This window comes from Canis lupus, chromosome 23, assembly GCF_003254725.2.
Source record: "Canis lupus dingo isolate Sandy chromosome 23, ASM325472v2, whole genome shotgun sequence".
Lineage (NCBI taxonomy): Eukaryota > Metazoa > Chordata > Mammalia > Carnivora > Canidae > Canis > Canis lupus.
The window spans coordinates 19,113,034-19,136,126 of record NC_064265.1 but is presented as its reverse complement, the minus strand read 5'-3'; the positions used below and the strand labels follow the sequence as shown (position 1 = coordinate 19,136,126).

Here is a 23,093-nt window from a genome sequence, read left to right as displayed (position 1 = left end):
ATACAGTCACAGGAATTGCCCAAGGGTACACCATATGTCACCATATGTCAAAATAGGGATTACTACTCAAGGTACCTGAATTCCATGCTTATGTTTAGACTAGACCCCCTCCGGTACATGATGAGTTGTGGCATATGCTAACTTCTCTGAATTTCCTTTAAGTCTGCCTAACCCCAGATGAATCCATTCCTTTACCACCACTACACTCACTACCACCCCCAATCCATACATTTATTTTAAACATAGCACACACAAACACATACAGACATACTTACTACACACACATACACACACACACAAACAAATCTTACTCTTTCCCCATATCTTCTGAAAACCCAAACATGACATCCTCTCTCTTGTGCCAATAGGGGGCCTCTAGGGGGTACTTTCAGAGTAAGAGCTGAGGCTCCCATGTTCAAAATGAGAAAGCTATAATTTTCATATTGTATCTCCTTGCCAATTGTAAATCAGTCATTTTAAGGATGCTTCCCATTCTTGTTTCCCTTCAGGCAGCTCTTATTCCTCTCCGGAAGAAGAAAAGATTTGCTTTATAGCTAACTGCAGGACTGAAATGACATATAAAATAGCAACAGCAGGGAACAAATGTGTCCCTAAAGTGGCAATATGGTGCCTTTTTGTGTGTTTTAAAGCTTTGGAGTGAGAGGCAATTTTTCTTTTCAGGCTTCTATTTGAATAGGTGTTGAAAATTTAGAAAACAACATTAGGTGTGTTCAGTAATGGGGCCTGACCTTAGCTGTTCTGTACTATCAGTGGTAGGGATGTATATATATATATATATATATATATATATATATATATATATATAAATATATTCTACTATTACTGCGGCCAGCTGCTCTGATGATATTTGCAGGGCAAAGCTATCAAGCTAATAACAAAGATTGTTCCATTATTAGGTTGGAGTTTTTGTTTATTATGTAATACTTTTCCCACCAAAATCATTGGTGTTCTGTACCATTAATTGAAGAACCAGAGAATAAAAACCTATTTTATTTTATTCCCTCCTTCATCTTTCCTTTTCTTTCCTTTCAATGTAAGAAATAGCCATTGTGACTGCCAAGCCTGTTTTCTTTTTTTTTCTTTTTGTCAAATAGGACAATTCCAACATTTCTTTTGAAACAAAGAGCCCAAAAGCCAAAGTAATGCCTATATTTCTCCAAACTCTCGGTAGTATCAATAAATCCAAAGGGCTGACAGCACAGGGAAAGTTCTATGCTGAGAAAAAGAGCAAATTGGATCAACAGTGTTGTTCATTATCCTCCATATTAGAAAACAATGCTGCTGAAGGTTATTTCCTGGAGGGGAGACCCCTGTGTGACCTGCCCTCCTCATACACTGCCTGTGCAAGGTCTTCGTCACAGCTGAGACTTGCAAGCATCACTGCAAACAAAGGAAGAACAGCCTGTTCTTTTTTCTTTTGCTTTGTGCCCCTCTCCTTTCCTCGTTTCATGTTGCTCAACCAGGGTCCTCCTTTGTCCCTTTAAACATTCATCACACGTAAGATTATGAATGACTTACTCCCCGAAGGTCACCGTTTTGCAACAATCGTTGGAAGAAGAGGGATGGCCGCACACTGAGCACTGCCCTATCCCCACACACGAGGTGGGGGAATTTCCCACAGCACCCAGCAACATGGCCATTGACTCCCATCTGATTCTTCATTTGCCACTGACAACCTGGGCAACCTTGGGCTTCTCTGCCTCACGTTCACATCTGGAAGATGGTTTGCCAATTCCTTTCCATCTCTAACAGTTTTTCTAACTGTAGGATGCCGAGCCCATGGGTGGCATTTCCAGACTGTGGGCTTGAGGAGTGGAGCCTCCTGGGATTGGTCACAACCCATGTGCACAATGGGCGTGGGATTGGAAAGAGGCAAAACAAAGCTTTACGACTGGCCTGTGTCGTAGCATAATCATGCGCTTTCCTCTTACAGGTTCTAAACCATATGAGAAGTAGATACAGGGGCCAGGAATCAAAACATCAGTCTGATTATTGGCAGCATTCGATTGGAAAACCTGGCTTGGACCTGAGGCTCAGCTGGGCTGTTCCTCCCCACTCCCTTCCCTGATTGCCCTCTGATGATCCCCATTTCGTAGGTGAGAACATGGAGCTGCAGGGAGGATAAGCAGGATGCGCCAGGTCCTATAGCTCTTGTGTGGCAGGATCAGCATACACAGCCTGCACTACCACTACACTGCTCTCAAGCAGACAAAGCCGCTGAAGAGGAGAACCAGCTTCTATACCAAACTGCTCAAGGCTTGCTGAGCAGGGAGGCGAATGCATGAGCATCTGGATGGGGGTCTAAGCAGGTGCCTTGAAGACCTTTCTCTACTCTCTAATTAGGTAAGTCTCTCTTCCTCTCTTGGGAAAAATGAGTGAGCAGGCAGGGATGTTCTTCCAAGAGGACAGATGTTTTTATTTTATGTGCTAAGGCAAGAATACAGGGAGAGGAGGAAATAGTTTGCTCTTCAGGGGCAGCATCACTTCAGAATGATATGAAAAGGTGGGCTAACATTGCACACTAGAGGCCAAGATGTAACCATTTGATTGCTTTTGAGGGAATCCAGCCCCAGGATGGGGGCAAGCAGGACAGGCTACATGATCTCAGGAGCCCAGGACAAACTGAAAATACAGGGCTCCCTGCTTAAAATTATTAAGATTTTCAAGATGGTGACAACAGAGCATTAAACCAAGAAAAGGTTCCTTCTAAGCATGGGGTGTTTGTCGTGTGGTTGCACAGGTCACATGCTGAGGAAGCCAGCCCCCATGGTAAAACTAGAACTCTGGGATCTAGGACATGCTGAATGTGGAGATATCTCCTGGAATCGAAGACAGCAAGATCATCATACCACATTGATTAATGAGAAGCAGTAGCAGCTGCACAGTAGAATCACCTGGAGAGCTCTTAAAAAATACCGATGCCATGCAGACCCCACCTAACACCAACTCAACCAGAATTTCTGGGCATAGGATCTTTTAAAATTTCCCCATGAGGGCCCAATGTGCAACAGAGTGAGAGATAGTGGTTTATTCCATTTCTAACCAACTCAAGGGTCTTCAGGAAGACACCTTGGCCATGGTTCTAGAATTCTCCTTTTTGAGATCTTCAGGTCGGAGGCGCTACAAGGCAAATGCCTACACCTGGGCCTGGCAGGTTACAAATGAGTGGAGACTGCGGAGAACAAAAAATATATACATATATCCTTGGCATTTGTCTCAGGAGGCAGCAGGGAGCAATGGAGACCATGGAAAACTCTAGAGCCCAGGTGGCATCTAAAGAGACTGAAGCTCCTCATCTTTGATCTATTGTTGTCTAGAGGTAAGTGCCCCTGAGTGGCCAGATCTCATTATCCGTCAGAAGATGGACATCCAGATTGTTAAATGAAGCATCTCAATTTTCACATGTGCTGAGTGCTGATAGGCACTCAGATGGGAAAACACTCTCCTTTCATGGATGGGGAAATGAGGGCTCAGAGAAGGGGAGGGGACCCACGCAGCCACACTTTGAGCTTGCGGACAGGCCACGTGTGCAGCACAGGATTCCTGATCTGACTCCTCACTTCTTTGACACTGAGTCTTAATTGGAGAAGAAATGCAGACAGAAGCCAAGTGCAAGGCTTTCTCACAGAGTATTTGAACTTACATGATTAACTAGAAGTTCATCTCACATTAGATTCCTCGTTCTCCTGATCATCAGAATTACTGGACATGATTTGAATGAACACAGATCTCATATTTTTTGCTCCTTTATTAACAGTTGTATCCGTAGCACCTCCGGCAGATGCCCTTCTCATGGCAGATGCTCAGTAAATATTTGTTGAATGAAGGAGTGACTAAATCAGTGAATGTCACAAAGGGTACAGACTCTCTGGGTATTGGTGGTCTTTTTTTTTATTTTAACCCAGGCATTCCCTAATAATCATAATTACATTATTAGGTTACATTTTAAGCTGCCTGGTTGAATTCACTAAGGAAATAAATCAATGCTGTTTTTCCTGAGCCAAAAGGAATCACTCTTTGTAGAAATAGAAATATTGCTCTAATTTAAAAGTAGTCAATAACTATAACTTCCTTTTTTCTTAAAAGTTTTCATGAGCCAAACAGTGTAGCAACAGAAAGGCTGCCTGGCTGAGAAGGGGTATCCGGGCTCCCAGACTTTTCTCAAAACCTAGGTAGTTCCAGGACACTATCAAATGTGTGCTACCCTGACTTCTCGTCCTGCTTCAATGCTCGTTTGCTTTATATGTAAAGGACTTCTAAATTGGCATGCTAAAAATAAATCAGATTTCAAAGGTAATTTGAATCAAATGAATGAGGGCACAGGTTTCTCTAACATCTTATTTACTTGCACCGGGAGGGGTAATAATAAACTTTGCAGAGTGTTTTCCAAAGCATTTTGCCTGTCACGTGGGATCTGAACCTCACGACAGCTTTGTGAGGTCAGAATGCAGCATGCAGTATTGTTTCAGTGTCTCAGATAGGAGACCTGAGGCTCCAGGAATTTTCGATTGACTGAGGGTCACAATGCTGAAAAGTAGTGTTGTTAATTCCTGAAGTCCAGGGTGTATGATTTGAAAAGAATGACTCTAAACGCCACGAAGGAGAAAGAATCTGTATGCACCCTCAACCCAGATGGGCTAGTAAGGCAGGCCCAGCGTGCGTGGTCCTTCAGGGACACAGAGTAGGGGGCACATACATGCCAGGGAGGGTTTGTGTTTGGAGGAAGGGGCTTGCCTGCTGAGGTCTTTCTTCCTCCTGGGCTCTGTGATTCTCTGGAGGGAGTGTGATAACAGAAGGGAAACGTGATAGCCCAGAGACCTGGCTTGTGGGAGGTCCTGGGGGATGAAGGGGGTGTTAGGCAAATCCAGGCTGCACAGTTCATGGCTAATACAAAAGGAACTCCTGAAAGAGGAATACTAAAACAAACAAGTAATTTAAAAATAACAAACTTTTACTGACTTCCCCTGACTTCCCTGGTCTGGTGAGCCACAGGGCTCTGTTGGATTATTTTGTTAGTTCGGAAAATGGTCAAATATTGACCTCTCAAAATAGCAACTTCATAGTTTCCCTAATATTTTTAGCATACTGTGAATTTCATTATGGAGAACTGAAGTTGTTTTATGTTGTTGCTTTCTTTTTGAGCCCCTCTCTGAGAAAAAATAGTGAAGGGATTTATAGGTATTGGAGGGGAACCACTAGGCAGTAGCTTGAGGTAGGGGTGAGCCAGCAACCTTTGCCTGTAGGTAAGAGCCTGGGAAAGGAAGGCCTTTTTGTAGGAATTGAAAACTTCTTTACTGTATGCTGTGGTCCCCTACCTGGGTGAATAAACACACTGTCTGCTGGAGGCCTCTCTGGGAGGCCTCGACAGCATTCACTGGAACAATAATTATAGTGTGTGTGGACCCCGTGGAGTACCAGACACTCCACTAAGAGGGCTACATTCCTTATCTCATAGGCTCCTTCCAAAAACCCATAAGGTGGTTATTATCCCCATTTTACAGACAAAGCAGGCTCTGATAGGTTTAGTAACTTGCCCAAGGTTGCACAGTTCGTAAGTAAAAGGGTGGCATCTATTCAAATCTAGACAAGCTGCTTTTTCTTTTTTTAAAGATTTTTATTTACTTATTCATGAGAGACAGACAGAAGCAGAGACATAGGCAGAGAGAGAAGCAGGCTTCCCATGGGGAGCCTATTGCAGGACTTGATCCCAGGACCCTGGGATCACAACCTGAGGTGAAGACAGATGCTGAACCACTGAGCCAGCCAGGTGCCCCTAGACAGCCTGCTCTTCACCATTATACTATACAGACATCCAAAGGCAGCATTCGCACACACACTAAATGAGCCCCTCTGTGGACCAAACACTGTATTAGGTGCTAGAATGAGGCTGTTGTATTGATTTAAACCACTTGATGTTTTTTGTTTGTTTGTTTGTTTGTTTTTTTATCCTGTTGGTCAGTTAGTAAATGTGCCGTTGGTGGTGTATACATTCTGCTGTGTGCTTTTTGCTAAAGGGCATTGCATAGTGGGTAAACTTAGGCTTTTCAACCTAAACAGGGAGGCAGTGGTTAGGAAGCAAGACTTGTAGAGAAATGGGGAATATGAGAGAGGAAGTTCAGAGGCTTGCATTTTCCTGGGACTGCTACTTCTTTTGGGGTGGGAGAAGTTTGAAGAGACCCCCTGCCCACCCTCCCATCAGAGGATGTTGAAGGGGTCAGATGATGGTACCCATGTGCAAATCATTAAGACCATAGGCGCAAGACCTGAGGCCTTTTCCAGAGTTGGATGTGGATTGGGAAATTAACAGGGCTTTTTACTAATTGAGCCATTTAATCCCTGGTGAAGTTCAATGCCAGTGTCATATTTAGACTTATGAGTGTCATAAGGCTGGTTGCCTTTTGATGATAATGATAATGAGTCAACATTAGATGCACACACACATTCCATTACTGAATCTCCAGTGGTCATCATAAAAGCTGGCATTTACTGAGTGTCCACTCATTTGCAAACCCTTTTGTTGTATGTCCCTGTGCCCCTGCCTGAAAAGAGGTATCACTATCCCTTTTTTAACCTGAAAAAAATGAAGTCACAGAAGTTTAGAAAAATTAAACGATTTGTTCATGGGGCAGGGTAGGCCTTTAAACCCATGTCCACCCAGCTCTCAGGCCTGTGTGTTTGCCCTACCACATCTCTGTCAAGGACTAACGGGTGGAAACAACAAACTGCTGCTCCAACTCCCCTTAATATTGGGCACATTCTGGGTATGCTAGCCCTCATGGTCCTTGAATTAGCCCTGTTCCCTCTTGCCTCAGGGCATTTGTAAGTAGGACTTCATTGGCCTGAGATGCTCTTTCTTTCTCTCTCTCTCTCTCAAATAGAGTTTTTTCAAGACAAAAAAAATCTTACTTTCTTGATCTCTAAGTTAGATAAATTCCCTTTCTAAGGTCTACTCCTTATAGCTTTTCTTCACAGCCTTTATCATAGTTTTTAAACATTTGTAAGATGATTTAATGCACATCTTTTCCCAACCAGACTGGGGTTTTTCTCAGCTAGACCAAATTTCTAATGTCTGGGCCTCTGTTTTTTCATGACTACATCCCTAACAACAATATGTGGCAGTGTTAGATATGTGTTTGTTGAATGAATGACTGAATGAATGGTTGAATAAGGAACACTGTGTGTGGCACATAGAAAGAATCCAATAAATTAAGGTATTATTACTATTATTATATGAAGTATCAAGAATCAAATCAAGAGTTATATAAAAATACTAGTTGACAATACAAATGGTAGCATAAGGTACTGTATTAGTTATCTATTGCCACAGTAATGGTGACTGACAAACAACTACAAAATGCAGTGGCTCAAAACCATAGGCATTTAGTAAAAATCTGTGGTTTTTCTGGTCCCACTGAATATAACCATTGGCTCATAGTTTTGTTGACCTTGGCTGAGATTTCCCACATGCAGAGGAGTTGGCTGTCAGGGGTGGCACAGCTGAGACAACTGGGCAGCCTTTGTGTGTTCATCCTCCTGCTTGCTGTCCTGCATGTGTTCTCATGGTGAAATCAAACTGTCCTGTGTTCCAGCACTGAAACGCATTGTGTTGACCTTAGAGAAAGGTTAGTGAAAAGGAAGAGGAGGAAATCTGATTGCAAACAGAAGCTTTCTTCCTTTACATTTGCATTTTAGGCCGTCGTTTCCTGCTGCTGATAATTGTAAACTCCTAATGATAAATGGCAATAAATTCTGACATACTGAAGAAGTGAAGATTTATTTTCTGATTTTCCTGGTAGCATTTTCCAACTGGTTAGCAACCCATCCACCACCCCTCACCCCCTGACCTTTTTTTTTTGAAAAGTTTATTTATTAGTTTATTTATTTATTATTTATTTGTTTTTTATTTTTTTAGAGAGTGCATGTATGTGCATGCATACTCACAGCAGGGTGAGGGAGGGGCAGAGAGGGGGGGTAGAGAGAGAATCTTAAGTAGGCTCCATGCCCAGCATAGAGCCCACAGTGTTCAATCTCAAGATCTTGAGATCATGACCTGAGCTGAAATCAAGAATTGGTGGCTTAATTGACTGAGCCACCCAGGCGCCCCTATTTATTTAAGTAATCTCTACACTCAATGTGGGGCTTGACCCCAAGACCAAGAGTGGCATGCTCCTCCAACTGAGCCAGCCAGGTACCCTGCAAACCCCTGTCTGAATTAACAGGGAGCTACTGAGTAGAGAGCAGAAACAAGTCTTTTCAAGCTTCTGACACAGTCTGAGATATGATGGATACTTGGGTTTTAATGAAAACACTGAGGGTCAAATGGTCAGGGCTGTGTCAATGGGCAGTGGCCTCTTGGAGTCCACACTCAAGTTCAGCTGCTGTGTTGCCCTTGACGGATTGTAAGCTCTTTGTGATAGGCTTGTTGTCGTTTCACTTTGATTTTCTTTCTTTCTCTCTGTTTCCCTTCCTTTCTTCCTCCTTTCTTCCCCTCTTTCCTTCTTTGAATAATCATTCCTCAGACAATAGTTAAGAAGTTTCTATTTATTGCTAAGACAGTGGTTATTATTTGCCCCTTTCCTTTCTGTGCAAGTAGTTTCTCTCCACAGCATTCCTTAATGAATTCTTGTGTTCTGGAAATATTTACTCCATAGCTTTGGACATATTTCACTAAGGCAAGGTGGAAAATCATTGATCCCTGTTATCAGTTAATGACCCAGAGCTGGTTATTGTGAGAATAAGCATTAAATAGAACAATCTGCTGTCTTTCTCTTTGCAACTCTACTCCCATATTTAAATGTTTAAGAGATTCTTAGTCCCAAAAATTACAATGAAATTTACAAAATATCCAACTTTAAAGAACTCATATTTTACAAATGGAGGAAACTGAAGTTCCAAAAGACAGTAAGTGGTTAAAAGTGGATAAAAGATTTGTGTAGTTCATGACTATGTTGCAGTTTCATACCAAGGAGTCAGGCTCAAAAAATACTTTCATGTTCTTGCCACTTCTCATTGGGGTCAGTCTGTTTCAGGGTCAGTAATGACGAAGGTAATCAGAGTCCTGTTTCTCCCTCAGCCTAGCTGGTGGTGGCTGAGGCAAGTGACCTCTTATCTCAGCCATCCTGGTCACTTCTTTTTCCCAAATCCAGCTCTTTCCACTTTATTGATCAAATATACAAACACTGATACTTTTAGTCCTCAAAGAAGCAACTAGACCACGAAGCGCACATTGTATTACAGAAATATCTGGATTGACAAACTCCACTGGAAGAAACTTCTACACACTCAGAGGAAAAATATAATCTAGTGGATACGGAAATCATTAATATAAGTGTATCTAAGCTTACAACAAACATCTTTTGACCTACAAATTTAAAATTGTGAATATAATTTCTAGATTAGACTTCGCTAAAATTCTTTAAAAATGTAGAGAAGAATCACCTAGAAAGTAGTTAAAATATACTTCTTAACTGAGGCCTGAGGGACTGTGAATTCATTAACTAAAGATTTCTTTTCTATCAAATATCCAAAGTAGTGTTCCCTACAAAGTAAAGGTTGCATTTATTTTGAAGCATAAAAATGAAGCTACTACCACAATAGCATCAATTAATTGAGATAACTCTTGGGTTATTGGATAAAGCCAGGCATTTCTAATTTAAAAAGAAAAGGAGACATCCCACCACACACAAAGTTCAGAATAATTTTTCTTGTAAGGTCCCAATTCATCTGCTCTCATGATACACAAATATCGTGATCATACTGCACCTTTTATTGCACTATTACTATTTTTGCACTAATTAGATTAATGATAATTGGCATAATGGTAAATGGGCAAAGATTTATTAAATAACCAAATGACTGAACAATTAAGCTTTTAAGACAATTGAATTAAGTGACCTGATTCTTTATTTATGTTCAGCTGACTGATTCTATTCAGCCAAATAGCCCACCCTAGAAACACCTATATCAGACATTGAGGAATAGGAAATATTGTCTGACACAGGTCCCCACTTCTGGGGCCCATGACCCATTCCTGGAGCCCTGGTTTGTGAAGAATCTTCTAAAGCCCAATTTTACTTTTTCTTTTACATTCATCCATTTTTTTTCTTCATAGAACAGAGATGATTTCCTGGTCTCCTTTCCAATAATCTTTGTTGCTACCCCCAGCCTCCTTGGGCCTGTCCCATGCAGTAATGCATATCACTGTCCAGTCCCATCCAAAAGGGTAGTCGCATGTATAGCTTTTCTTTGCCTTGTTGGTTCTTCCTCTTTTTACTTGGTGACTGTAGGGCTGTTTGAGGCCTTAATACCTAGAGCAGTCTGTAGCAATGGCAACTAGTCAAGAGCTTGGAACTGCAATTCAGGTCCCTCTCAGATTCCCTAGCACTGTTCAGTTATTGGAACAGCCTGCTATTGCTCTCAGAAGAACTCTCTGAAGACACTATTTCCAATTACCACCTAATGGAAAAAACTGAATCCTATTCCTCGTGACTGATATGTCTGAATATATTCTTCTGTCTCTACTAGCTGGGCCTTCATCTAGCATCCTTTCCTAATAAGAGATCAAGATGCCTCTCACTTTGGCCAAATGACTATGATGAACAGGCTCTTTCCAGGACACTTTGTGGATCATGTTCATAAAGGCCATTAGTTTAGAGAATTGCAGATATCCTTTAAATGGCAAACACATCTGTGTTATTAATTATACCAAACTAACCTTTATCCTTTGAAAGCTAATATAGTCCCCATGACACAGCTGTTCTGCAAACAGATGTTCAATCCGGATATTTGCTTGATTTCTTAAATTAACTGTGCATTGATCTGATAAATTGTTAAAATCACAGTTTTATGATTTTTTTGGTTAGTTCATGAGTATGTGGATGTGAAGGAAAAATTAATGGAAAACATGCTATTTAAAAACCATTCTAATGAATATATTTTCTTCTTCTCCCCTCCTCCTCCTCTTCCTTCTTCTTTTTTTGAGGTATACTACATGATTACAAAAGAACTGTGAGACCCAAACAAGATCGCAGGTTACTACATATAAACTATCAAAATGAGGGATCCCTGGGTGGCGCAGTGGTTTGGCGCCTGCCTTTGGCCCAGGGCGCGATCCTGGAGACCCGGGATCGAATCCCACATCAGGCTCCCGGTGCATGGAGCCTGCTTCTCCCTCTGCCTGTGTCTCTGCCTCTCTCTCTCTCCCTCTGTAACTATCATAAATAAATAAAAATTAAAAAAAAACTATCAAAATGAGATTTTGAGAAATTAAATTTCTAAGTTCGTCTACTTTCTGTCAGTTGCAGAGCTGGCATCAGACACTAACAGCTGTTTGACCATGGCATATAAATACATTTCAAATTTAACTGGCTAGTGATCTTTACTGTTTTAGAGTCATCCATCTGATTGTAGAGCTTCATGATGATATGCCTTGCAGTATATTCTTTTTTAAAGATTTTATTTATTTAATCATGGGAGACACAAAGAGAGAGGCAGAGACACAGGCACAGGAAGAAGCAGGCTCCTCACAGGGAGTCCAATGCAGGACTCGATCCCCAGACCCAGGATCACACCCTGAGCCGAAGGCAGACACTCAACTGCTGAGCCACCCAGGTGTCCCGCCTTTCAGTATATTCTAGATGAGAGTAAAAGCCAATAGTACTATGCTAAAACCCAAAAAACTGGGAATGCCAAGGTGTAAGGCACATGCGTTATTTGCCAATGCCATCATAGAATGTGTCTGTGCAGAACAGAGGCAAAATTTTAGATCTCTTGTCCTCTGGCACAATCCTTTGCGATAAATGCATTTTGAGAAGGGGGTGCTTAAAGCATTGGTTTGATTTATTTTCGAAAAGATAAATTAATAACCCATATCCCCACCTAAGGATGCTCAGTGATTTGATATGCATATACCTCTATCCCACCCGTTTACATAAAGAATCATCCACACATTAAGGTACACATGTCATCTGCCCATTAGTGAATCCTCACTGCATTAAGAAGCTTTCAATACCCAATCTTTCTAATGTCATTAGACAACCTTGACCTTCGATTTCTTGCAGTGTGAATAATATTGCATCATATCTACACAGAGCAGTGTAATCATCTTTTCTATTTGTGGCACTAAGACAGTCAACAGTATTTGATACAATCAGCATGTGTCTTGATACGGAAGGCACATGGTGACAAGCCTAACTGAATGTAGTTATTCGGCTGTCATGAAATGCACCTTATGGTGATAAACTTCCACCATAAAATTGGAAGACTATCACATAAACATGTTTCACAAAGAAATACACTAGCAGAATTCACTGCTGGGTTATTGTTGGAAAACAGTGTTCTATTTATTGTGCTGCGATTTTTACAGTATGTGTCAGTGTTTGGGTGCTCGTTACGTTTTACAATGAAGTAATTACTGGGTGGTGATTTCTTTATTCTGGACAACAATTCTATCTAATTAGTGAACAATAAATTGAAGTGGTTGGATTAGGGAAATCTGAATGGACATAGCAGGGCAGGCTGATTTTCAGTATCTTGGAAGCATTGTGTTGTTTTAAATTTAGACTCTCAAACTACATGCACATTTTTTAACTTCATGGGAAATTATTTCTTTCCAATCTGCCAGTTCTTTTTACCTCAATCTCTGCTTTTTCTGTTTCCTTCTCTTTGTCTAATATCACCTCATTATTAATAAAATAACATATTCATGGATTGATGAAGTATGTGAGATATGCCATTGAGGCTGGGGATATAATCATCATATATACCCACATAACTCCTAAACTGATAATATGCAATTTTTTAAAAGACATCTGTCCTTTAATTTTATTATGACCCTGGGAGTGACACTCATATTCCACTGCCAGCTCTCTGGGTAAGAAGGCTAGAGAAGGAGCTACTCACGGAACCTGCATGGTAGGAAACCAGCTTCACTGATTTTGCTGAGGAAAGGTCTTAAGAACTCATTTTCCCCTCACAGAGCTACAAACTGTCTATATTTATCTGGCACAAGCTTTATCCCATATCCTGGATGTTCAGTCTATATGTTTTATAGACTCCATGCCTTGAAAAATAGTCACAACCAACTTTGAATTTTATGTTCCATAAGGACAGATAAATGTTTGTTTTTAAGGAGAAAACTTAAAAATAGAGAAAACCATAGCCAGATACAAATGAAGACCCATAGGAATCAGACCCAGCCATTCCTCTGATGCTAGCCCAACCTGCCTGCTGGCAACATAACTGGGTCTTCTGAATTCCCACTAGCCTGTCAGATGGTAGCCCAAGATGCTAACGTAAGATCTGCTTCTTTGGGTCTGAGGGAGCAAGTGAAGGGATTTTCAAAAAACTGCTGCTCAGGTAGGAGTAAAGGCTGAAATCGAGGTGAGGGGTAAAGAAAATAGGAATAAAAGAAAAAAATACAATAGGCAAGTAATAATTGAAAGAATACCATTATAGCAATACTAACTCAGACAAAAATAGATTTTAAAGCAAAAACAATTGCTAGGAACAAAAAAGGGACACTAAGCAATAATAAAAAGCAATCTGAGAATATATTACAGTCATGTATATGAACCTCACAACACAGCCTTAAATATATATAAAACAAACACTGACGTGGTTATATGGAGAAAATGAAAAAGTTACAATCATTGTAGATTTTAATATTTGCCTATTGGAAAAGAGGATAGAAAGATATTGTAAGTATATAAGCAAACTCACAATTAATAAAATCTGGAGAGTTGACTTAAAGGGGGCAACCACTATTCAGCTTCAGAGTTCAGTTGCCAAAAGGAAATGCAGGTCTAGTGTTGCTTGGCCATCCAATCTTCCAAGAGACACTGGAACCAGAATTTTTAGGTAAGATTTTCTTGAAAATGTGACAGTTTAAGACTTCAGCATCTTCATGACACAGTGCAGGCAACACAAACCAGGTCCGTCGCCAGGGTCAGTATCTGAGTGAACTAATGTCTGCCTTTCCTTTCATACAGTTTTTGAGGTTCAAATCCTTGTTTCTCCACAGCTGTGTCTTCAATGGTATTTGAGGATTAAATGAGGAAAAAAATTAAATGTAATAATGATTTCATGAATTAATGATTTATTTTTATAACTTATTTCACAGAATGCTTTATATAGATGCATGTAGTAGAAATTTCTGGTAATCCAGGGGAGAAAAGTGATACTGAATACACCCTCTCCCCCTACTAGTCCCAGGCTGTCCTAAAGCATGGAGTAAATCTTATTCATTTGTGCTTCTCCAGTGCCTAGCTCATGAGTACATGAATAATGAATGATACAATGAATAATTGGAATGACTATGTTTATAATTCTTTTTTTTTTTAATTTATTTATGATAGTCACACAGAGAGAGAGAGAGAGGCAGAGACACAGGCAGAGGGAGAAGCAGGCTCCATGCACCGGGAGCCCGACGTGGGATTCGATCCCGGGTCTCCAGGATCGCGCCCTGGGCCAAAGGCAGGCGTTAAACCGCTGCGCCACCCAGGGATCCCTGTTTATAATTCTTTATAAATATTATAATTCTATTGACATTTACTCAGCACTTCCTAGTGTGTCAGACATTGCTTGCTTTTTACATTTAATTTATTAATTCCCATAACTATTACAATTATGTCCATCTTACAGATGAGGACATCTAGTTTTAGAACAGAAGCAAAGTTAAATAACTCACTGAAGCTCCCCCAGCTTGTAAGTAATGAAGCCAGGATGGGACCATTTCTCATAAAAGCTTTATAATACATCATGTATTTCATAAATACATGAAAAAGAAAGTGCTGACTGCAGCAAATGTGAGAATTATAATCCTCTTTTTATAATCTCAACTACTTAACTGACATTCTCAGCAAGACTCACTTAAAATTTGGCAAATATTTATTAAGCACAAACTAAGTCTGGTGCTGTGGATCTAGCAGTGAACAAAGCAGAAAGAATCCCTGCCTTCATGGAGCTCATATTCTAGAGAAGAAAGAAAAAGTAAACAAATATGAATGATGAGTATGAAACATAGATAAATATATACAAATGCATGTATAATATGATTTTAAGTACTTCTAGGAGCTATGAATAACATAAGCCCAAGTCAAAAGGAAGAGAATAGCAGAGTGCTTCTTCAGCTAAGATAGTAAGGAAAATCTTTCATGGGAGTAGCAGGGGAAAGTGTCCCAGAGAAAGAGCTAAGCAATTACAAAAGCATAAGAAGGAGCATGCTTATTGGTTCAAGAACCAGGAGCCAATGTGGGCAAGGGAAGTGGGCAGGAGCCAGATCCTGTAAGAGCTTTTAGGTCAGAGAAATGATTTAGAATTGTTAATTTCGTGTGACGGTAAGCCACTAGAAGGTGGAGGGCAGGGGAGTGACCGGGTCCGATACAGGTTTTTGAAATTAACACTCTGGTTGCTATGTGGAGATGTGGAGTAGGGGGTTTACATGGAGTTCTTTGCAAAATTTGGGCTCATGTATATGAGTATATATTTTTTCCTTACCTACTAGCAAATCTGGGGAAAGAGTAGAAGCCAGAACACTAATAAGAAGTCTTGGGTAAATCCCTTAAGCACTCTGAACTTCTGTTTTTTCATCTATTATGTGGAGATAATGCTTACTCAGCCTTCTTACACAATAATAGTGTAAATTAAAGTAGGCAGGTACTACACACATGTAAGAGGTAATGCTTATTATTAAGATCATAGTGCTAGAGATTATAATAGCAAAAAAGATAAAAATCTGACATTAAAGTAGACTGTTTTTGGTTTCTCTGTGCACTCTATTTAGGTGTATAGAATGAATGCTGTACAATTAATAGTGGTAACTCCTTCTCTTATTGGAGAAAACAATACTTCTGATATCACATTACTCAGAAATACCTGCTTGGATTTTACTGACATAGTCCAAATATATGGGATATATTGTTAAATGTTAAGAAAATATTTTAAAAAAAAAAAACCTTCCATTCCTAAACTCTGAACACTTAGGAAAAGATTCATCAGATCACCTACATTTTTTTCTCTAGCAGTGGCCAACTCTTTTTTTTTTTTTCTTTATTTCCTCCAACTGCTATTTTAACAGACATCTTACGTGAATGCTCTTGGTGTCAGGTAGACAAAAGCAGAGGCTGTAGTAGCTGAATTAGTGTTATGGCTACTGTTCCTGTACACTACCAGTTCAATCTGAGATGCTGTTTCCTGCCAGAAACTTGGCATGAGGGTCTGACATAGCCTAAGGAGTCCAGGTGGTATTTCAGAATAAGACCCAAAATTTAGAGGTGAATAGGACAAACGAGTTTAAATCCAAGTCAGTTTTGCTATATTTGTGACCTTGAACAAAATTTGGAAACTTCTTGAATCTCAATTTGCTTCTACATAAAATGGAAATAATAATGCTTGGCCTGAGCCTTAAATAAAATTAGTCCACAGAGCACCTGGCATATAGTAGACACACAAATCATAGCTTCTGCTCTTCTCTTTGGGGCAAATCTATTTCTCATAGTAGTGGGCTAGGGTGAGGGTGGAAGGTAACTGTGCTACTAGAATTAGTTCTGGGTTGGTTCTATAAGAGTAGGAACAAGGATTACAAGCCTGCTCCACATTATCTCTCTCACTAGCCAGTTTGGGTTCACTTTTCCACCCATGAAATAAATATCTTTAGAGCACTTTCAGAGGTTTAAAAATTAAGGCTAAGCAATTATTTCTGGAACACTACTGAAATGAAGGTAGACCTCTGTCATTAACTCATAAATAGGAATTTTTTTTTTTAAAGATTTGTTTTAGAGAGAGAGAGAGAATAAGCATGCACTCTCCGGGAATCCTCAAGCAGATTCCCTGCTGAACACCAAGCCAGACACAGGGCTCGAGCACAGGATCCTGAGATCATGACCTGAGCTGAAATCAGGAGCCAGCCACTTAACTGACTGAGCCACCCAGGAGTCCCCAAATTGACATTTATAGTGGGAAGTTAGGAGCACACAGAGCATCCCTTCGAAGACCCCATCTTGTGCCCTATGAAATCCTGGAATATTGCAATTAAAGCGCTTCTAAGAAGTCATCTCTTATCAATGGCTCCTAACTTGGTAGGGTGAAAAGCACTTGAAGCAATCTGTCAAGGTCAACTCATCTCTCCAGGAAATGTCTCCTTTACACTTACATACAAAACTTCATGTATGGTTTCAAGGTGTCCATAGTCCTTCTCATCCATGCATGAACCTCATGTTAAAAGCTCATGGCTCTCTCAGTATTGTTTTTATTTATTTTTGCCCCCTGATTGGAACATGAAACTGAGTCCTAGATTCACAGACTCCAGTTGGAGGTATAATTGCAGATTAGATTTCCCAGGAAAGAGACTGAGGTGGAGACTAGGAGCAGGATGTTTATCAGGGAATGCTCTTGGGATCAACACCTGTGTGAGGGAGAGGAAAGAAGCAGAACTGGGCAAAGGGAGAAGTTGAGATGAAATGCATTTTTTAAAGATTTTATTTATTTATTCATGAGAGACAGAGAGAGAGGCAGAGGCATAGGCAGTGGGAGAAGTAGGCTCCCTGCAGGATCTGGGACTCAATCTGATATGAGACTCAATCCTAGGACCCCAGGATCATGTCCTGAGCTGAAGGCAGATGCTCAACCACTAAGCCACGCAGGCATCCCAGAAGTTGAGATGCAATGCATTCTTAACAAAGGCCCCAGGTGACTTTTGAGGACCTCTGGAGGTAAAATGGCCTTTCTGAGCCATCTTAAGTTGGGGCAAGAGGTCCAGCTAGGCTTCTTCATAGATTAGTCATTAGATGTGGACTTCCCTGAGAGAAGCTGCACCCTTCAACTGAAGCAATCCTTGAAAGTGTTGACAATTGACAACTGAGGCTTTCTGCCTGGATTACTCCCCACAGTGGGGGAAATGTGTCCTTCAACCCTGAAGGGACAATCTGGGTAGTACATCACAGCACCCACCACATGAAGTGATTTGCCCAAGGTCACACATTATTTATCAGAGCAGCTGGCACATGGACCCAACTTCCAGGGTCTTAGCCAGTCATCTTACCATTCCCACTTTGCCTCTTTGTCCACTGCTTCTCGTGCATTTCATCCCCCCTGTCAAAACTTCTAAGCTCTTTGCCATTCTCCTTTGAAACAACTTTACTGCAGCCTGTTAGGAAGGAACATTTCCTTGAATATTATCTAAGCCTCTTTGTGTAGATTGTTAAGTGTCCCGCTACTCTTGTGTAAGACCAAATAACACCTGCACTTGGGGGGGGAAAAGAATCTAATATTAAATTCCATTACTCAGCTCAGGAGCACAAGAGACACAGAAAAGGTTCAAAAAGGGGCAATGAAAAAGAATTGAGTCATAACAGGAGTATATAGAGTAATGAGTTTAATTTCCCAAATTCTCAATTTCCACCCTCAGCTCCAAACATGTTTCTTCTTATGCAATTTAGCCATAATTTCAGAGTAGCCTTACAGTGTATTGACTAAGAACTAATTAGTGTGCTCAAGCCTTTAATGTGTCTGATTTGTGAATTGCAACTTTTGGAGTTTTCCTTTTTTTTTTTTTTCAGTGTACTTTGACCAAAGCTAAATCATCTTTTAAAATGCTACCCTTGAGAGTAAAGTCTTTTGCTGCCAAAGGAAGTCCCACAGATATCTGATGGCAGCCAGGAAGCAAAACAAATGCATCTCTCTCCCTGATAATTTATTTTGTCTCTAAGAGTTAGGTCTCAAGAGGCACCCACTAACTAGGATGGAGATTGGACTAGGCCATATCCATGCCTCTCCTATGAGCATCTGGTCTATTTTCCTACCTGGTTTTCTTTGGCATCCTTAAGAAAAGATCTTCCATGTCACAATCAGAGACATCACAAATAATCTCTGCATTATAGAAGACTTTATTGTCAAAGACAGTATGCATTTGCGGTTAAGTACTACAATAGATGTTAGTAGGGTTCCCCAATTATGGCTTTTTCTTGTTCTCAGAATACTTATAGGTGAATGGGTCCATGTAACTATTTCTGGCCAATAAATTCTTAGCAGAAGTAATGCATTTCATTTCCAGTCTGTCAAGAAAAATGCCATGTATTATTCTATTTTCCTCTATTCTGGCAATAGCAAAGGAGGCCTTGTGTTGGAATAATGAAAGCCCTCTCCCATCCTCCAAGAAGAGGAAGCCATCTTGATCTTTGAGTTATCATTTGGAGAATGGCTTCTCCCGAGAATCATCACAGTGGACTTTGAATTCATTAAAAAAAAAAAAAATCATCACTTTGTAAAACCACTGAGATTATTGTTACTGCATCATAACATAACTTAGCAACTAATATAAGCACGTCCTCTTTTGCCTTATCTTTATCCAGCGCCAAATTTATTTAAGAAGTATTCATATTCCTAAACCCATTCTCTTTGGTCTATAACAGCCTAACAAACTTAGCTGTTGGATTCTCAAGAGTACACACATGGATCAGAGCCTTCATCACTGCCAGCCTATGAAGCAAGGCAATATTTCTTTACCCTTGTAATATCTGAACCAAGTATAAGCCCAGGCTAGAGTAAACATTCAATAGAAGTTTGCTGGACAAGAATTGATAAATGAATATTTCTTTTGGGGACAGTGCATATATGTTTTACCTTCAGGCCTTTTCTAGTTGTTTTAATCCTCTACCAGTTCTAACTCAACCTTCTTTAAAAATCTTACAGAGAGGGCAAGAAAGGATGGGAACATACCTCAGAGGAAGTGAGGCAGGGGATGTGGAATCCATATTCTTTCTCATCATTTACTAGATCTGTGACCTTAAGCAAGTTTCCTGAGCTTCCTTAAACCTCATTTTTCTCATCTGGATAAGTTCAGGCTAATAAGGCTTCCTTCACAGGGTTGATATAAAAGTTACATGAGACAATGCATGGAGACAGCTTAGCATGATGCCGTGCACAAAATATGTGACATATAACAAATACAATCTACTGAATCTATTCAATACCTTTCCTTCCCTTTAGATTTCTTTCTCTCCTGTACCTCTGACCCTAACTTCCAGCTGCTACTTCATGTCCCCTCACTACCCAGAAATTTCCTCTCTATTTGGTGATACCTCATCATCTCAGCCTGTCTTCTTCAGACAGTGGCCTATGCAACAAGTCCAGTTTCTTCACTTTAAAAATTATAGAGGGCAGCCCGGGTGGCTTAGTGGTTTAGCGCCTGCCTTCAGCCTGGGGTGTGATCCTGGAGACCTAGGATCGAGTCCCACGTCGGGCTCCCTGCATGGAGCCTGCTTCTCCCTCTGCCTGTCTCTGCCTCTCTCTCTCTCTCTCTCTCTCTCTGTCTCTGTCTCTCTCTCTCTCTCTGTGTCTTTCATGAATAAAATCTTTTTAAAAAATTTAAAAAAATTATAGGTAGTTGCTTGGTTAAATAGGGTTAATAATCTAATTCCTATTATTCCTAATTAACTCAGTATGTTAATAACTACTCTGATATTGCTTTAAAAGAACACAAATTTTAAGAAGGGATACCAGCAAATCCAGGGCACCTGACACACAAGATGGTTCTATAATGGCAGAATTCTAGCTAAGAGTGACTGGCTTTGGGGAAACTGGGGCCAGTTGGCACTGAGGATGCTCATTCCTTGATTGAGTCACACCATGTAGTTTGTCACTGATTTGGTTTATGGCTGGAGTTGGTCCTGAGATCAGCATGTACCACCATAACCATTTCTAGGTATAAATGATGTAGAGGGACAATTGTTGTTTTTACATACATTTTTTACATACATTTTTTAAATTTTATTTGCATAATTGGCATATAGATCAACAGTGTCCATTCTTAGATAGTTTCCAAGCATTTGTTATTGCTACCTTTCAGCATGTCATTAAAAAAAATTCTTTCACGGTATCTACCTATTATCATTGATCCAGATTCTCAAAACCTTAATAGAACCTAAAGCAGAGAAGGTATAAGTCACTGGAGTCTTTATGGTCAGTAAATCTTTATTACATTGTACATGTGCCCAATAAAGCCGATATCAATTCCTTCAGCAGAAACAAAAGAAATTCTACTGTTCCATGCTCATTTCCAGCCTCCATGTGACCCTCTAGGCTGGATGTCTTCTGTGTGCCTCATGAAGCTCATCTCTTTTCCATCGTGCATTGTAGTCCATGAGGCAGACCCACATGGCACACAGTGGATTTCCTTGCCCTTTGGCCACAAGTTGAAGTGATGGGAAATACAGGCAGGATTTGGAATATGGGGAGTGAGTCAGGACCATTTACTTCCATAGATGCCTCCTTGTTAAGCGGCGATGGAGTGATTATGTCCCTCAGTGGAAGACCAGAGCTGCTTAATGGTCAGTTCCTTTTAATTGCCTCTTGGGTTTCTGTAACCACTCTCTTCCTTACCCCTTCAGGTGTGAAGTACTAATGGTTCCCCTGTAGATAGTTCCAGGATATTACACTACCCTGACTTGATTTCCCTAAATACCTTTGTAAATTGTAAGTTTTAATTAAATTCTGAAATACCCCATTCTTTCCTTTCAAGACATTGACATACATCCACCAACCTACTTTGTGTTTGGGTCCTGGTACTACATTGCACAGAGAAACATCTCAGATGAACTTAATCCTTTCCTTCTGAAATCATGAAAATTCTGCATATATTGAAAATTCCTGGACCAAATGGAGTGATTTTTCCTAATTTTATGACATTATGCCATCTTTCTCCTCCCCCTCCCCCTTTAGGAGAGTGTTATCTGTAGAAGCTTTTGGCTTAGCCCAGGTCCAGAATTGGAGGCAGGCTTCCAGAAGGTATGACAAATGCTCAAGCATGTCAAGCTGTGACAGTCTCAATGGGCTGAGATTTCAAAAATCTTATGAAAAGGAGACTTTGAAGTGCTTTATTCAAAGGCAGCCAAAGCTTTTATCATCAGAGGAGGAGATTCTAATGTGGCCTGATAATTAGCGTAGAGTGGGGGCATCCACTCTCTCCTAAGGAATGAGATTCCATGGCTGGAATGTTCCCTGAACTGAAATCTGGCTGCACAAAGAAACTACGTCTCATTCCTGAAATTTATAACCATATTCACCATAGTTTTATGAGCCACGGCATCATTTTTTAAAAAGTCTTGAACCCTTATAGAGCTATTCAAATAGCCATTGAGCCATTGGGACTGAAATAGGAGTTAGTTCAAAGTGGCAGTTCATAAATTAGAGGTGCTGTTGTTTCAAGGAGAGTACATACGTGCGAAGCAAAGAGGCTGATGGACTAGTTGACTAAGTTATTGTTATGCTCATGACTGCATAGGAGTGTGGGGGTGCTGAACAAGCCGACTTTGACTTTTCATTTGACTTTGCATATAATTAGAGACCATGAGCCATCAGACACATAGAGAACACATTTCATGTTGTTTATTCATGTGTTTAACATACACATTTTTAGCTTAAACTATGTACATGGGGGGAAAATTGGTAAATAACTAGGTGGTTCATAAGGAATTTCTAGTTTAATAGAGAAGGCCTAAAAACCCAGAATTATGATGTAATGTACTAGCTAAGAGCTTTGCGGCAGAATGAGCAGAAAGGGAAATGTCGTGAAGATGGGCTGAGGGAGTTGACTTGGGCATAACCAGGGAAGACTTTGTCGGAAGAGGGTATGTATGAATTATTTCTTACTAGACCAGTTGTAGTGTCTCAGTTGGGTGAGGTCAGGTTGAACTTCTCAGCAGAGAGTTCAGGAAACTCAGCTGCTTAAGGAAGCAGAAAAAATTCAGAGAACTTCAGGTGATTCCATACCAGTTTAGAACATCTTATTTGTGGGATGGCATGCCAGAAAGTAGTGACTGAATCCAGGGGTTATTAAGTATTAAAGGATCTGGCTTTTTTTTTTAAGTTTGTTTGTTTGTTTATGAGAGAGAGAGAGAGAGAGCGAGCGCGCGCGCGAACATGTGCACCAGTGGTGAGACGGGTAGAGGGAGACGGAGAGGGAGAAGCAGACTCCCTGGAGGAAGTCTGATGCAGGGCTGGATCCTTGGACCCTGAGATCATGACTTGAGCCAAAGGCAGATGTTTAACCCACTGAGCCACTCAGGCACCCCAAGGGA

At 40.5% G+C, this 23,093-nt stretch overlaps 1 long non-coding RNA gene across 3 annotated transcripts in view; it reads left to right on the top strand.

The window, feature by feature from the left end:
- The window catches only part of LOC112668630 (uncharacterized), a 152,641-nt gene that overhangs the window by 68,912 nt on the left and 60,636 nt on the right, over positions 1-23,093 (top strand). The window contains exons 3-4 of one of the 3 annotated variants that reach the window (XR_003141750.3): positions 2,118-2,364; positions 3,242-3,340. The exons of 1 other annotated variant lie outside the window; for it this stretch is intronic. This is a non-coding gene — a long non-coding RNA (uncharacterized LOC112668630). The remainder of the gene's footprint in view (positions 1-2,117; positions 2,365-3,241; positions 3,341-23,093) is intronic. One more of the 3 variants, XR_003141752.3, reaches the window with a different exon arrangement.